Raw genomic sequence first — 8,283 nt, forward strand, 5'->3', positions numbered from 1 at the left:
TGTGGACGTCTTTGGTTTACCTTAAATTCCCAACAGCTTTTGAAAACATTTAATGGGAGATTGGTTCATTCGTGCTCATATCGGTCCCGAACAAAAATAGTTCTCCATATGATAGGAAAATTATCTCCTCTAGTTTTCTGTCCGGCCCAATTCCTCCAGTGCCAATAATAAAGAGAGGGGAGGGGTTTGAACCCCACCTGGGCAAAGTGTTTGACCAGAGGTAAGGTGGTCATTACACCCTCTTGGTACAGACACAGGGAAACTCGGCGGGGCAGAGAACTAGAGGGAACAAAGATCCTCGTATGAGAAAGAAAAGAGAGTAGAAATAAAGCAATCCAAGAAATGCCTGTCCTCATTAATTGCCTCTACTTTCACCTATAAATCGCTCTATTCTCTATATTCTCACTCTCACACTCATTCCTTTCAGACTTCCCATTTCCATCTCATGTTTCCTTAACATTCCTCACCCCAGTCAGTACCCACCTGGGTTCCTTCTTCTTCTAGCCTTGTCTGCAATAACCCAGTTGCACCACAAAAAAAAAGAAAAAAGTCATTTCTTTAACTTGGGCTCTGTTTATTTTAGGTGGGATTTCTCCTAAATTTGTCCGAAAAACACCCCATGCAGTTTTCAGTGAATCTACAAGAAGCCATAAACGTGATCGATCTGGGTTTTCAACTTTAGTTGAACCTGAAGCTGAAGCTTCTTTCAAATTCGAAGATCTTAAAGTTATGGAGATTACTATTTTAAGGTAGGTAGATTTCCTCGAGAAGACCCAGTTAAGGAATTCTCCTCCTGCAGATCAAAGCTTTTCAGCAACGAGATTTAGAGACGATAATAGCCCTGTGGGGAAGAAAGACGAAGAAGTTAAAGAGTTTTGTTTTGGTGGTGGTGCGGGGTCCACTTCTTCTGATCACAATGGAGACATCAACGGCTATACTGTTCTTGGTTGCTGCCATGGCCGCATATTTACTGTGGTTTACCTTTATCTCGCGTTCGCTGAGGGGCCCACGGGTGTGGCCTTTACTAGGTAGTCTCCCGGGGGTGATCCAGAACTACGACCGCTTGCATGATTGGATTACCGAGAATCTCCGCGCGTATGGTGGCAGGTGCCAAAGCTGCATCTGTCCTATTCCCTTCCTGATGCGAAAACAAGGCTTGGTGACTGTCACATGCGATCCCAAGAACCTAGAGCACATATTAAAGACCCGCTTCAACAATTACCCAAAGGGCCCCACCGCACAAGCCGTGTTCCACGATCTATTTGGCGAAAGCATCTTCAACTCCGATGGTGACACGTGGTTGGTTCACAGGAAGATGGCCGCGCTGGAGTTCATCCCCCGGAGACTGCAACAAGTCATGGATCGGTGGGTGAACCGGGCCATCAAGCTGCGGCTCTGCCCGATCCTTAAAACGGCCCAAGAGGAATCGAAGATCGTGGATCTTCAGGACCTCTTCCTCCGATTAACCTTCGACAACATATGTGGATTAACTTTCGGTAAGGACCCTCACACCCTGTCCCCCAGTCTACCAGAGAACCGGTTCGCATCCGCATTTGACCTAGCAACCGAGGCCACCGTGCAACGGTTCACCTTGCCCCAAGTCATATGGAAGTTGCAGAAATGGCTTCGGCTGGGGCAAGAGGTTACCCTGAAACAGAGCATCCGCCACATGGACAAGTACCTATCCAATGTCATCGAGATACGTAAGCTAGAGCTGCAGCAGCAGAATCTCGCGGCCGAAGAGAAGCGGGACCCACACGACGACATGCTGTCTAGGTTCATGAATAAGAAGAAAGAAGACTACTCGGATTCCTTCCTCCAACACCAAGTACTCAGCTTCATCCTAGCTGGACGAGACACATCAGCAGTGGCGATAAGCTGGTTCTTCTGGTTGCTCACACTGAACCCAAAAGTGGAGAAGAAGATCTTGCGTGAGATCTGCACGGTTCTGATGGAAACACGTGGCGATGACACGTCAAAGTGGTTGGAGGAGCCGTTGGTGTTCGACGAGTTTGACCGGCTGGTCTACCTGAAAGCAGCCTTGTCGGAAACCCTCCGGTTGTATCCGTCAGGGCCACAAGGCTGGAAGCACGTGGTTACAGACGATGTGTTGCCGGACGGCACATTCGTACCGGCGGGTTCGAAGATAATTTACTCGATGTACTCAGTGGGGAGGATGGAGTGGACGTGGGGGGGGAAGACTGCATGGAATTCCGGCCAGAGAGGTGGTTGTCACCAGACGAGAAGAGTTACGAAGCGAAGGATGAGTTCAAGTTCATGGCGTTCAATGCAGGGCCCAGGATCTGTTTAGGGAAGGACTTGGCTTATATGCAAATGAAGTCCATCGCCACCGCGGTGTTGCTCAGGCACCGGTTGACGTTAGCACCAGGGCACCGCGTGGAGCAGAAGATGTCGTTGACTCTGTTCATGAAGAATGGTTTGATGGTAAATTTACACCATAGGGATCTCATGGTCATTGCCGCTGCAATTCGCAAGGAGAAGGAAGGAGCAGCCAACGGTAACGGCAACTCCGATGCACGCGGTTGATCAGATCAGATGGTCGTTGCCGCTGCTAATTAAATGATCTTACGTATAATTAAAGGAATAAGGACTAAAGACTACCCTGAGGAGAGTTTGGTCTTTGGTGGTGTTAAGACTTAACTGTATGAGTACGTGGTTAGTGCATGGTTCATGCAAAGTGGTGTAAGACGTGGGTTATTGAGTTATCACAATGTGGATGTGGAAGTTATGGAGAGTGTGGGAAGTGGGGAGGTGCTGGCAATCTATACCCTATTTATTATTCGGAAGTTAATGAAATGAGCATCCAATTATCTACCTAAAACATCTCTTACGAGATTGAGGCAAGGGATCCGGATCTTCTACGGCGCAGTTCTCCCGTTCTGTCTGTGCTGCGCAGACACAGAGTCATGCGCAATGATCGCCTTAACCCCATTCGGGCAAAGGTGCATGCAGCCCTATGTCTACGCAGCCCAGGCGGGACGGGGCAGCGTACCGTAGAAGATCGGTTTCCTTGAGGCAAAGCTTCCTCGACAGAGCCAACATCATCTCTTCTTAATAACAAATTGGGTCTCATTCATCCCCTCATGAGAGAGGAGAGAAATTAAAGCTAGAGCACAGGAAAAGGAGTGCAGGTGGAAGAGAAAGAGTAGAGAGGGTGGAGATGAGACCGGAGAGCTATCAAAAACCATTTTCAAGTTCAAATTTTCTTTTCTTTTTCTGATTTTTAATGACATTCAATATCGATATGTTCTGTTTCATGAATACTTAATGCTGGGCATTTGGAACATTTGTGTGTTATCATTGTTGGCAATATTGTGTTTCTTGAGCTTGTTTGGATGCCTAGGGGCATTATTGTAATTTTTTTCATGTACTAATGTGGTATAACATGAACCTGATGTGTCATTGGATATGTATTTGATAAGTTGGAGAGGCGTTAGAAGTCATTCAGGTTGATTTGAGATTATTTTATATGCGAGGGGTATTCTAGTAATTTTGCACAGTGCTTGATATATTATGATAGGGTCGGGGATATGTTTGACATGTGCACAATCAGTTTCAAATTGGTATAATATGATTTTGGTAGTGTTTCATAGCACAAGGGCATTTTCATAATTTTACATAGGCTATGATAATTTCTGGTGATGTGTACAAACAACCTGTACTTGATGGGTTCTGATGAGTTTAGAGATGTAGTAGTAGTAGTAGCAGTACATACGGTTAATAGATGAATTCCACTGGACCCATATGGAGGAGAATGGTAAGAAGAAGACCATATTCCACCTCCACAATGGCATTCTTGAAGTTCCGGGAAGATACATAACTCCAAGGTAGTTTAGAATGCAACTTAGAATGACGTGGTCATCCCTGCAATTCATTTCTCATCAAATCAAGCAAATGAGAAAGACAATGCAAGAGGAAAGCTAGACAAAAAGAGTAATGAAAGAAAATGACTACTCATCACCCACCAGTTTCTTTCTCTATCCCACTTTTTCGAATTCAATGCCTTTGTCTACTATCCTGTGTTTAATTGGTTTTGGAAGTGTGGTAACAAGCTAAGCTTATCCATAGTTGGCTGTGAACCAATCTCCACAGCAAGAAAAGGGGAAGATGAGCATGTTTGTTATCTCTCTCTCTCTCTCTCTCTCCCTCTTCTTTGTTCACAAAATGAACATACACTATGAACCATCCAGGGCATCAAAACCACATACTGGTTTATACTGGTTTATAAAACCTTTAATTCAAATGCACGACCCCCATGGAAAAAGTATATTATAGATGAGACTGATGTGATACATATATCATGAGGGTAGTAGTAGTGTTCTGTTGACCTACGCCAGTACACTCCCATGTGTCTATCTCTCTCCTCTTCAAAATAAAAGGACAGAGTTGTCTTTACATATGGGGAAGAGAGAGATAGACTCATAGGCGTGCTAGTGTAGGCTACACTCCCAGACAGATATCTTTTTCAGTATCTACTTAAGTAGAAGAAAATCATCTCTAAGGACACTGTACAGGTGTTGCATTGACAAATGTTCTATTTTAAGTTGAAGAGATTATTCAAGCACATATGGATATCCATACTTAGTTTAATCACCTGAATCACTGTATTCCATTACCTCTTCAGTTTTGAGGCCTTGAAAGTTTTTTTAGATGGCAGCGCTGGATCAGAAGAGGAGGGTGAGGAGGGGGGCAAGAATGTCATTCTATCCTATCAAGGGTATATTGGTCATAATAATGCCTTAAAACCTCTTACTGTTTGCAATCAATGGAATGAAACCACTAACGGCATGGGTGCATTTGTTTAATTTTTTTGCAAAAGTTAGGGAGCATACGTAATTTTTCAAAACTGATGATGTTTTTGTAATTACATGATACCTCAAAGGAGGTATGTATAAATTTTCCTAAATTTAATTGTGGGTCTAAAGTCTGAACTCTTAGCAAGAAAGTGAAAAGAAAAGAGAATTGAAATATGGGCAATCCAAGAGGATTTGGCTCTCCTCCTGCCGTGGCGGGAGCTGGAGGATCTAACACCCCTTTCAGATTATGACATTTGGCATTAATAATATCCAACGGTGTAGAAAGATATGGATAATTTTAAGTCAACAAATGTAACGCCCTTCCACCCGACCTAAATTTTATTTCTCATATCTCTTCTCTCTTCCCCCTTTTCGAACGATTGTACTCCTGTCCATGGAAATCGAACAAAAATCCTAATATTTCAGAATTTGTGTCTCATTATACTTCAAGATCAGAACTGATAATTTGATAGGTATTCTATTGCTAACAGGGCATGTAATTAACATACATGTATAAATATTCAGAAAGAAATTAAATAGTAAAATTCATATTTTTGAGTGAATGATTCTTGTATTTTTGCAGTGAAAGGAAAAAAAAATTAATTTTATTAGGAAGAAGAGCACCTCTCTGTAATCTGTATGGTATCTGAACTGCAAATTCAGACTTTGAGAAGAGTCAAAATATATAACTACAACTCTGTGCCAAAAAAAAATAAAGGAAAGATGGTTCTCCTATTTTAGGAGGGTTTTTCTTTCCCTTTAGTGCTCTCACTTCAGGTTTAGTTATTCAAAGACTGTCATCTATTACACCTGATAAGACATAAAACACCCCACCAATCAGAAGCTGCCACATGGCCGAGCCGAGGTCAGTCCAAGAATCGAACCGAGCTCAGCGGAAGACTGGGTCGACCAGATCTTCGATAAACCTTACTGCTTGGCCGAGCTCGTCAGACACACCCAAGTCAACCGGACGCTGAGCCGAACTCGTACGGGCTCGACGAGGCCGACCTAGTAGGCCGAGCTCTTCGGCCGATCTCTGGCCGCACGGCACGACAGATCAATACTGACCCAAGATCCCCCATCACGGCCGAGCCGCACGCCTGCCAATCTCACGGTTTGAGCCTACGCAAGTCGGCTGTGATTGGAGCACCATGGCACGGTAGAGCTCACACACACAACTAACAATATGACCCTCAGATCATATTGGCCGAGGCCGACCTCCGAGGCCGAGCCCTCCACCGAGGTCATCATAATGACCCGCCGGGAATCGCGGAGCCACATCAGCGCATCCCGAGAATCACGGGATAAGGATCGAGCCACGATCGTAACGCAATACGGAATCATATTTTACATGGACTCTTTACCTTAACAAGAGTCCGACTCCGAAAGAAACTCTTTACTCCGCTTCGCGAGGAAGAGCCTTACCAAACAAGGACTCTTACCATACTAGGACTCCTCCAACCTTCTCATCTCCCTCTATAAATACCCAGGTATGGAGCTCTATTGCTCACTTGACTTTTCACTAGCTGTTACGTTGTCGCATTGGAGACCTAACTAGAGCGTCGAAGATTCCTAGGCCGAAGCCACACCGGCTCTCTTGTGCTCACTCGGATTTTTGCAAGCTCATCCGTAGACGAACTGAGTACCGGAGGTTTCCACACGCATCAACACCCAACAAAACACTTTATTTTTTAAATGGTAAGAACCAAAACACTTTGAAATGGTGGAAGCAGTAAACACCGATCAAAAATAAATAAATAAATAAAGGAATCTCACAGATCAATGACATATGGTGGAAACAGAAAACACCGATAAAAAAAATAAAAAAAGAATCTTAACAGGTAGCGTTCTTTCTTGTACGGTTTGGATGAGATTTACTAGTCGAGTTTGCTGTTCGAATGAAGAGATGGAGATTTGCTTCTCTAGGGTTTGAGCAAGATTTTCGTTTGCAGGACGCAGTAGCAGTTCACCGTTTGGTTTGAAGAGATGGAGAACGTCTACCTAAGGTTTATGTTTGATTTCCATGGACAGGAGTACAATCATTCGAATGGGGAAGAGAGAAGAGATATGAGAAATAAAATCGGGTCGGATGGCAGAGAAAACCGCGTTTTGGCTTAAAATTATCCATATCTTTCTAGACCGTCGGATATTATTAATGCCACATGTCATAATTTGAAGGGATGCTGATCCTCCAGCTCTCACCATGGCTGGAGGTGAGCCAAATCCAATTCAAGAACTGTCTGTCCACATTAATTGCCTCTAGTTTCACCTATAATCGCTCTACTCTAAGTACTTTGAGGGCATTTAATTGGAGGTTGGCTCAGTCATACTTGTACCAGTCTGCCAAGGATCCTTATCGCCCCCATGTGTGCACAATAGGTCCCACCGTGCACACATAGATGGTGCCCAATCGCATGATGCGCACAGAACCGTCCCCAATAATTTTCCCGAAAAATGACTATCCTATGAGAACCTAATTAGTTGCAATCAATATTTTTTTGATCGAAAATAAATTTAATGATGGGTCTCAATTGTTAGAAAATGGAAAGAAAAGAGTGTTGGTTGAAATATGGGGCAATCCAAGAAATGTCTATACTCATTAATTGCCTCTACTTTTACTTATAAATCGCTCTATTCTAAGTACTTTGAGGGCATTTAATGGGAGGTTGGCTCAGTCATACTTGTACCAGTCCGCTAGGGGTGTCAACGAGCTGGTTCGGGCTGATTTCGGTTTAGGCTTTTCGGTTTCGGTGTGACTTTTATAGAAATCGAAACCAAACCATAAAGAAATATTCGGTTTCGGTTTCGGTGCGGTTTGGTTTCGTGTCGGTTTCAATTTATGATAACGGGTTGATATCGGTTTGGATTCGGTTTGGTACCGATTTTATATAACTAGTAAGGTCCGGTTAGTGCTAATTTTTCTTCTCTTTCTCTTTTAAGTACATAAAATATTTCAAATACAATGCATTTTTGTATCCTATGTCCTATGGCCTATGGATACAATTGGTTGGGTAATCACTAACAAAGGATATGAGATAAAGTGAGAAACAATCACAACACATTTAAGGGGTAATGGGGCATTAGGCATTAGGCATTTATTGATTTACTCATTTATCGGGTTAGGTCGGTTCGGTTTGGATTCGGGCCTAACGGTTCGGGCTACCGGTGCATCGTTGGGCTAGCCCAAACCAAACCAAACCATTTGCCTTTATGGATCCACAAACCGAACCGAACCATTAATAGTTTGGTCCGGTGTGGTCCGGGCTCGTTCGGGCCGGTTTCACCTATTCGGGTTGGGTATTGACACCCCTACAGTCCGCTAACGATCCTTATCACCCCCAGTACTGGGGTTCCTGTGCGTATCGTGCTGCTGGGCACCACCCATGTGTGCATGGTGGGACCCATTATGTATACATGGGCGATGCCCAGCCGCACGATGTGCACAGGACCGCCCCCAGTACAATTT

At 44.0% G+C, this 8,283-nt stretch overlaps 1 pseudogene; it reads left to right on the plus strand.

Annotated features, from left to right (window-relative positions):
* Positions 1-790: 790 nt before the first annotated feature.
* On the plus strand, positions 791-2,547 carry LOC122655390 (annotated as a pseudogene).
* The last annotated feature ends 5,736 nt before the right edge of the window (positions 2,548-8,283 follow it).

This window comes from Telopea speciosissima, chromosome 1 (assembly GCF_018873765.1).
Source record: "Telopea speciosissima isolate NSW1024214 ecotype Mountain lineage chromosome 1, Tspe_v1, whole genome shotgun sequence".
In the NCBI taxonomy this organism is placed as follows: domain Eukaryota; kingdom Viridiplantae; phylum Streptophyta; class Magnoliopsida; order Proteales; family Proteaceae; genus Telopea; species Telopea speciosissima.